The sequence below is a fragment of the Nicotiana tabacum genome, chromosome 1 (genome assembly GCF_000715075.1).
Source record: "Nicotiana tabacum cultivar K326 chromosome 1, ASM71507v2, whole genome shotgun sequence".
Lineage (NCBI taxonomy): Eukaryota > Viridiplantae > Streptophyta > Magnoliopsida > Solanales > Solanaceae > Nicotiana > Nicotiana tabacum.
The window spans coordinates 52,704,884-52,712,669 of NC_134080.1; positions in this window are offsets into that span (position 1 = coordinate 52,704,884).

A 7,786-nucleotide genomic window follows, 5' to 3' on the forward strand; every position below is an offset into this window, starting at 1 on the left:
CGTGAGGTGACAAGTGCGTACTTGAGATAATTGTTGAAAATCCAGTTTTACTTAAGTATTTCAATTGAGTTCCTTTTTCCTGCTTTATTCTACTTGTGATTTTAGCCTGTTGTAGTTTAGAAAAGCATGTTTAGTTGATTTAATTGCCTCTTTTCTTAAACTGCCTTAATTGCATTACGTGAAGCATGTTAGTCTAGAATTAACTGTTTACTTGGTACGAAATTTTGCATTTAATTGAGTATTCTCGTGTTGCTTCTACGTATTTTTTATTTGGGACTACGGGATGGCATCCCGGGAGATCCCCTGTACGTATTTATGATCTGGATTGAGGTGAGGGATACCAAGAGATCCCTGGAACGTATATTGAGGATACCAAGAGATCCTTGGGATACCAGGAGATCCCTAGCATATATTGAGGATACCAAGAGATCCCTAGCACATATTGAGGATACCAAGAGATCCTCGGGATACCAAGAGATCCCTAGCATATATTGAGTATACCGAGAGATCCTCGGGATACCAAGAGGTCCCTAGCATATATTGAGGATACCGAGAGATCCTCGGGATACTAAGAGATCCCTGGCATATATTGAGGGTTCTAAGAGATCCTCGGGATACTGTGAGATCCCCAGTTACTTCCTTGTGGTTTGCCTTTATCTCTGCTTTCGTTATTGTACTCTTTTTATCCTGTGTATATTCTTACTGTAGATTTTCAATTGTACTACTTATATTATCCTGTCATCTTTATATTTAATTAATCTTAGTAGGGCCCTGACCTTCCTCGTAACTACCCAACCGAGGTTAGGCTTGGCACTTACTAAGTATTGTTGGGGTGTACTCATGCCTCTTTTGCGCATGTTTTTCATGTGCATATCCAGGTACCGCTGATCAGGTCAACTATCCTTGAGGGAGGCGACCGCTCTAGATACTTCGAGGTACATCTGCCGCGTCCGCAGACCGAGAAGTCCCTTTCTATTCCTGCTTTTAGTATTTAGCCCTTCTGTACCTTCCTGTTCTTATTAGACATTCCGGAGTTAGAGCTATGTAGTATTGATCTTAGCTTGTTATTCATGGGTTTCTGGGTCTTGGATTTATGTTTGGTATTGAGAGTTAAAATGGTGTATGCCGAGCGGCACATTTAAATATTGTTACTACTTTACTTTTGTTTTAAATTATTTACTTCCGTAAATTAGGCTTACCTAGTCGTAGAGACTAGGTGCCATCATGATGGTTCAAGGAGGACGAACTGGGGTCGTGACAAGTTGGTATCAGAGCTTTAGGTTCATAGGAGTCATAGATCACAAGCCGGTTTATTAGAGTCTCGCTGATCGGTACGTAGATGTCTGTACTTATCTACGAGACGCTATGTAACTATTAGGAAAATTCCACCTCATTTGATTTCCTTGTCGTGCGATATTTTGACATTACAATTCTAAACTTCTATCTTCTATTATCTCATAGATGGTGAGGACACGTGCTACTCCGGACGATCAGGCACCTGTGCCCCCTACTGCAATCGTTAGAGGCCGAGGTAGAGGCCGAGGACACGCCCGTGGTGCAGCCAGAGCACCTGCACGAGCTGCCATTGAGGTACTAGTAGCAGATCCAGCCTAAGTTCAGGCACCTGACACGCCTACTACTACTACTACTCCAGCTCTTTAGGAGACTTTGGCACAGTTCATGAGCATGTACACTACTTTAGCTCAGGTGGGGTTGCTTCCCCTTGCTGCAGCTACATTTCAGGCCGGGGGAGGAGCATAGACTATTCTCGCCAGCACTTCTGAGCAGCGAGTGCATATTGAGTAGGTCCCTGAGATTATCCCTGTACCTCCTGCAGTGCCAGTTTAGCCCGAGGTAGGGCAGCGCCTTCCGAGGATGAGTAGTTGAGGCTTGAGAGGTTCAAGAAGTATAAACCCCCTATATTTTAATGGTCTAGAATAGGAGGATGCTCTGAGATTTCTTGATGAGTGTTACCGCATTCTCTGTACCATGGGTATCTCAGGATCGAGCGGGGTTTCTTTCACTACATTCCAGCTTCGAGGTGCCGCCTATGAGTGGTGGCGCACCTATGAGTTAGACAGTCCAGATGAGGCTGCTTCACAGACTTGGGCTTAGTTTTCAGATCTGTGCCTGAGGGAGTATGTTCCTCAGAGCCTTAGGGACGCATGACGCGTAGAGTTTGAGCATTTACGCCAGGGTGCTATGACTGTCTCAGAGTATTCTATACGTTACACCAGTTTGGCTAGCCATGCACCAGCCTTGGTTTATATTGTTTGCGAGAGGGTTCGCCGGTTTATTGAGGGGCTTATTCCCAGCATCAGATCTAGCATGGCTCGTGAGCTGGAGATGGATATTTTTTATCAGCAGGTGGTGATCATTGCTAGGAGGATTGAGGGTGTGCATGCTAGGGAGAAAGAGGAGAGGGAGGCCAAGAGGTCTCGAGAGTTGGGCCATTATTCTAGTGACCATACCCCAACTGCAAGTCACCATGGTAGGGGTTATATGAGTTGCCCTATTCATTCAGCTTTTCCAGTAGCTAGTAGTGCTCCAGCTCCTCCTAGGCCTTAGGATCCTTACTATGCACCTCCAGTTTCTAGCGCGCCTCCTGTGCGGGGTGCTTTTAGAGGTCAGTCCAGCAGACTTGGCCCGAGCCAGTCATAGCTGCCATATCGTCCCAAAGTTTGTTTTGAGTGTGGTGACACATTCCACTAGGTGAGGGATTGCCCTAGACTTGGGAGGAGTGCACCTCCAAAGACTTCTCAACCATAGCGTGCCCTGCAGAGTTCACAGGCTATGATTACAGCTCCAGTTGTTACCCCACCTACTTAGCCAACTAGAGGTGGAGGTTGGGGAGGTAGAGGTCGCCCTCGAGGGGGAGGCCAAGCTAGATACTATGCCCTTCCTGACCGTACCGAGGCTGTTGCCGATTCTGTCATCACAGGTATTATATTGGTTTGCCAAAGATATGTATCAGTTCTATTCGATCCAGGCTCTACTTACTCTTATGTGTCTTCTGAATTTGCTCTGCATTTGGGTGTATCTCGAGATTCTTTGAGTTCCCCTATTTATGTTTTTACTCCTGTGGGAGATTCTCTTGTTGTGGACCGCGTTTATCTGTCGTGTTTGGTTGCTCTTAATGGTTTTGAGACCAGAGTCGATCTATTATTACTCAGCATGGTTGATTTTGATATTATCTTGGGCATGGACCGGTTGTCACCCCATTATGCTATTCTTGATTGTCATGCCAAAACCGTGACACTAGTTATGCCAGGTGTACCACGTGTTGAGTGGAGAGGTACCTTAGATTACACTCCCAGTAGAGCTATTTCTTTTCTTAAAGCTCAGCGTATGGTTGAGAAGGGGTGTGACGTGTATTTAGCTTATGTGAGAGATGTTAGTATTGATACCCCTTCAGTTGATTAAGTTCCAGTAGTACAGGATTTTCCCAATGTATTTCCAGCTGATTTTCCAAGTACGCCGCCTGATAGAGATTTTGATTTTGGCATTGATCTATTGCCGAGCACTCAGCTCATTTCTATTCCTCTGTATCATATGGCTCCTCCCGAGTTGAAGAAGTTGAAGGATCAGTTACAGGAATTGCTTGATAAGAGTTTTATTCGACCTAGTGTTTCACTTTGGGGTGCTCCTATCTTGTTTGAGAAGAAAAAAGATGGTTTTATGCGTATGTGTATTGATTATCGCCAGTTGAACAAGGTTACAGTGAAGAACCGTTATCTTTTTCCTCATATTGATGATCTGTTTGACCAGCTTCAGGGTGTATGGGTGTTTTCTAAGATTGATTTGCGCTCAGGTTACCATCAGTTGAAGATTCGGGAGCCAGATATTCCGAAGACAGCTTTCAGGACTCAGTATGGTCATTACGAGTTCCTTGTTATGTCATTTGGGCTGACCAATGCCCTAGCAGCCTTTATGCATTTGATGCACAGTGTGTTCCGGTCGTATCTTGACTCTTTCGTCATTGTCTTTATTGATGATATTCTGGTGTATTTCTGGAGTCGGGAAGATCATGAGCAGCACCTGAGGACTGTGCTTCAGGATCTGAGAGAGAAGAAGTTATATACTAAGTTCTCGAAATGTGAGTTTTAGTTGGATTCAGTGGCATTCTAAGGCCATGTGGTATCGGGTGAAGGCATTCAGGTGGATCCGAAGAAGATAGAGGCCGTGCAGAGTTGGCCCAGACCATCCTTAGCTACAGAGATCCACAGTTTCCTTGGTTTGGCGGGTTACTACCGTCATTTTGTGAAGTGGTTTTCGCCGATTGCTACCCCCATGACCAGGTTGACCAAGAAGGGTGCTTCGTTTTAGTAGACGGAGGAGTGTGAGGCGAGATTTAGAAGCTCAAGATAGATTTGACCACATCCCTAATTTTGATATTGCCTACAGGTTCGGGGTCTTATACAGTCCATTGTGATACCTCGAGGGTTGGCCTCGGAGCGGTGTTGATGCAGGACGGTAGGGTGATTGCCTACGCGTCCAGACAGTTGAAGATACATGAGAAGAACTACCCTATTCACGACCTTGAGTTAGCTACCATTGTTCACGCCCTGAAGATTTGGAGCCATTACTTATACGATGTTCCTTGTGAGATTTAATACTGACCATCAGAGCTTACAACACTTGTTCAAGCAAAAGGGTCTAAATTTGCGTCAGAGGAGGTGGTTAGAGTTGCTAAAGGACTATGATATCACTATTTTGTATCACCCGGGCAAGGCCAATATGGTGGCCGATGCTTTGAGTCGCTGGGTAGAGAGTTTGGGGTGTTTGGCTTACTTACCAACATTAGAGAGGCCTATGGCGATGGATGTTCAGGCCTTAGCCAGCCAGTTTGGAATATTGGATCTTTCGGAGCCCAGTCGAGTTCTAGCTTGCGTGGTTTCTCGGTTGTCTTTATTTGATCGTATCAAGGAGTGGCAGTATGATGACCCTCATTTGCTTGTCCTCATGGACAAGGTTCAGCACGATGATGCCAGAGAGGTGACTATTGGTGATGATGGGGTATTGAGGATACAGGGTCGGATTTGTGTACAATGTTGAAGGGCTTTGAGAGTCGATTCTAGAGGAGGCCCATAACCCGCGGTATTCCATTCATTCGGTTGCCGCGAAGATATATTAGGATTTGAGATAGCACTATTGGTGGAGGTGGATGAAGAAAGATATAGTTGGATTCATAGCTCGGTGTCTCAACTATCAGCAGGTGAAGTATGAGCACCAGAGACTGGGTGGGTTACTTCAGCAGTTAGAGATTCTGTAGTAGAAGTGGGAGAGGATCACCATGGACTTTGTAGTTGGTCTCCCACGGACGTTGAGGAAGTTTGATGCTATTTGGGTGATTGTCGATCGGCTGACCAAGTCCGCTCACTTTATCCCTGTGTGTACTACTTATTCTTCAGAGCGGTTGATGGAGATTTATATCCGGGAGATTGTTCGTCTGCATGGTATTCCAGTTTCCATCATTTCAGATAGAGGTAACCAGTTCACATCACGATTTTGGAGAGTTGTTCAGCATGAGTTAGGTACTCAGATAGAGTTGAGTACAACATTTCACCCTTAGACGGACGGACAGTCCGAGCACACTATTAAGATTCTTGAGGATATGCTCCGTGCGTGTGTGATTGAGTTTGGAGGGTCTTGGGATCAGTTTTTGCTATTGGCAGAGTTTGCTTACAACAAGAACTATCAGTCCATCATTCAGATGGCACCATATGAGGCTTTATATGGTAGGAGGTGTAGATCTCCGGTGGGTTGGTTTGAGCCGGGTGAGGCTAGACTATTGGGCACAGATTTTGTTCAGGATTCTTTGGAGAATGTTAAGGTGATTCAGGATAGACTCTGTACAGCCCAGTCCAGACAAAAGAGCTATGTGGACCGGAAGGTTCGTGATGTTTCCTATATGGTTGGAGAGCAGGTTCTGCTTCGGGTTTTGCCTATGAAGGGCGTTATGAGATTCGGGAAGAAAGGGAAGTTGAGTCCAAGGTTTATTGGCCCTTTTGAGATATTGAGGCATGTTGGGGAGGTTGCTTATGAGCTTGCCTTACCTCCCAGCTTGGCAGGAGTTCATCCAGTATTTCATGTTTCGATGCTCCGGAGGTATCTCGGCGATCCGTCGCACGTGTTGGATTTCAGTTCAGTCCAGTTGGACAAGGATCTATCTTATAATGAGGAGCCAGTGGAAATATTGGACAGGCAGGTTAGGAAGCTGAGGTCAAAGAACATTGCATCAGTAAAGGTCCAATGGCGGGGTTAACCGATTGTAGAGGCGACCTGGGAGACCGAGCAGGATATGCGCAGCCGTTACCCTCACTTTTTCACTACTTCAGGTATGTCTTTATTCTCGTTTGAGGATGAACATATGTTTAAGTATAGGAGGATGTGACGACTCGGCCGATCTTCTTAAGAATTTATGTCCTGATCCCCTATTAACTGCTTTCCCCAAGTTTATTTCCGCTGTTTTAATTTGCCGGGATATCCGGTTTTATGTTTCGGAGAGTTTTGGAGCACTTAGTCCCTAAATGAGAGCTTAAGTGTTAGAAAGTTGACCGTAGTCAGAATAGTGTGAAGACGGCCTCGGAATGGAAATCTGATGGTTCCATTAGCTCCATTAGGTGATTTCGGGCTTAGGGGCGTGTTCAGATTGTGTTTTGGTAGTCCGTAGCTAATTTAGTCTTGAAACGCCGAAAGTTGAATTTTTGAAGTTTCCGGTTCGATAGTGAGATTTTGATCCGAGGGTCGCAATGGAATTCTGAGAGTTGCAGTAGTTCCGTTATGTCATTCAGGATGTGTGTGCAGAATTTCAGGTCATTCGGAGGTGGTTTGGTTGGGTTTTTTATCAAAAGCGTAATTCGGAATATTTTGGAAAACTTAGGCTTGACTCCGATGTGTTTTGGTTGATTTGATGTCATTTGAGGTGTTTTGAAGATCGGTACAAGTTTGAATGATGTATTAGGATTGGTTGGCAGGTTTGGTTGAGGTCCCGGGGGCCTCGGGGTGTGTTTTGGATGCTCAACGGGTCATTTTTGGAGGGGGTTCTCGCGTTCGCGAAGAGGAGCTAGTGCTGGGGGGAAATTTGGCCTTCGCGTTCACGAGAGGTCCTCCGCATTCGCGAAGAGGCTGGGTGGTTGTGCTATGAGTTCGCGATTGCGCTTCGCATTTGCAGAAGTGGAATTGGCCCAGTGGAGTTTTGTGCATCGCGTTCGCGTGGTGCCTGTCACGTTTGCAAAGGTTCGTCTGTGCAAGGCATCGCATTTGCAGAGTGAGGGATGCGTTTGCAAAGAAGGAAAATGGTCAAAGTTATTTTGTGCTTCGCGAACGCGAGGCTTTGACCGCGTTCGCGAAGAAGGAATTTTCTGGGCAGATATAAGATTTCAAAATCGAGGGTTTAGTCATTTTTATCAAAACTTAAGCTTGGGAGCTCGAATTTGAGCAAGATTTAGAGAAATTTTCAGAGGTATCGATTGGGTAACAATTCTTAACTCATTTTTGCTTGTAACCCATTAATCTAAACATGAATTCATCCTTTAATTTCGGAATTTGTATGAAAATTTGGGAAAAGTTCTTAGGCCAAGAAATTGAGTTTTGATTGGGGATTTGACATCGGTTTTGGATAATTTTTGTATGATTAAACTTGTGAGAGTGTGAGGATTCTGAAACTATAAATTTTACCCGATTACAAGACGCGGGCCAGAGGGGCATTTTGGTCATTTTACATATTTTCGCGTATTAGCTTAGAATTTAATTGTTGAATCAGTTTCTTGAAGTGTTATTTGCA